Below are 1,247 nucleotides of genomic sequence, written 5' to 3'. Positions count from 1 at the left end.
CCGTGCCCCCGGGCCTGTCAATGGTGGGATTGTGCAGGGCAGGGGCAGGTGCTGGAGCGGGGGCACCACCAGTGGGACGGGGCATGTCACCCCCCTGGCATCGGGGAGCCCCTGTTGGCTGCGGTGGCACTTCCCTGCCCCTCCGCAGACCTGGACAAGCTGCTGTCGGACCTGAGGTCCTTCCTGCTCATCCTGGACCGGGAGAGCCTCAGCGCCGCGGCTCGGGCCAAGAAGAAGTCGGTGTCCGACCTCCTGTCCCGGCTGCAGAGCCCCCCGTGTGAGTGCGGGGTCGGAGGGCGGGGGGAAGCCCCCGGTGGGTGCCCGGTGGGCGCAGGGGCGGGGCTGTGACCGGGCGCTCCCCCCGCAGCAGAGGATGCAGAGTACATGATCATGCGCTGCCTCTCGCCCTCCCCGGGGACCCCGCAGGGCTGGACCGGCCCGGGTGAGTCGCACGCTTCGAGCCACCCTCCCTCTCCTCCGCGCACGGCTGGGGGTGCCCGACCCCTCTCCGCCCCGCAACGCCGCTGCCAGTCCCGCTTTTCCCCCCAGGATCCAGGACGGCGGATGCAGCGGGAGGGAGAGGCTGCGAGTGCCGCCCGGCCAGCGCCCCCAGCCTGCACGGAGGGGTAAGGGGGGCACTGGAGGAGGGTGAAGGGGCTCTGGGGACTCAGGCAGCGGCACAAAGGATGGCAGAGGGGCACTGAAACCTCACTCACACGGGGGTGGGAAAGTCCCCGTGGCCCCGCTCGCTCCAGGCGCCTCGGGGACCCCAAGAGGTCCACGCTGGGGAGGGGCAGCACCTTTGGAGCACCCCTTCTCCCTCCAGAACAAGGTGCTGGGGGGTGTCTCACCGTCCCCACCGGTCGACGACTCGTACGAAGATGCCGAACTCAGGAGCGGATGCTCCGGTGAGGACCCCCCCTCTGCACCCCCCGCCCAGCCCCGGCGAGCGCCCACCCCCCTGACCCCGCCCCGGCCCGCAGGCGGGGCCGACACCGACAGCAGCCACTACGAGTCGTACGAGGAGGAGGAGGAGGAGGAGGAGGGTGTGACGGACCGTGCCCACTACCTGAGGTGGCCGCTGGGCGCCAGCCCCGAGGCCGAGCCCCCCGGGCGCCCCGAGGCCCAGCTCTGCGGCTTCCTCTGGAGGAAGCGCTGGCTGGGACAGTGGGCGAAGCAGCTCTTCATCGTCCGGGAGCACGTGCTGCTGGTGAGGGGCTGGGGGAGGAGGAGGAGGGATGGGGGGG

At 72.2% G+C, this 1,247-nt stretch overlaps 1 long non-coding RNA gene across 1 annotated transcript; it reads left to right on the top strand.

The window, feature by feature from the left end:
- Positions 1-238: 238 nt before the first annotated feature.
- LOC113962825 lies at positions 239-627 on the top strand. Its single transcript, XR_003532599.1, has 3 exons — positions 239-277; positions 368-442; positions 550-627. It is a non-coding gene; the product is annotated as an uncharacterized LOC113962825 (long non-coding RNA).
- Positions 628-1,247: the final 620 nt, after the last annotated feature.

This window comes from Neopelma chrysocephalum, unplaced genomic scaffold (assembly GCF_003984885.1).
Source record: "Neopelma chrysocephalum unplaced genomic scaffold, ASM398488v2 Primary Assembly neopelma1_185292, whole genome shotgun sequence".
Lineage (NCBI taxonomy): Eukaryota > Metazoa > Chordata > Aves > Passeriformes > Pipridae > Neopelma > Neopelma chrysocephalum.
This window is presented reverse-complemented; position numbering and strand designations above follow the sequence as displayed.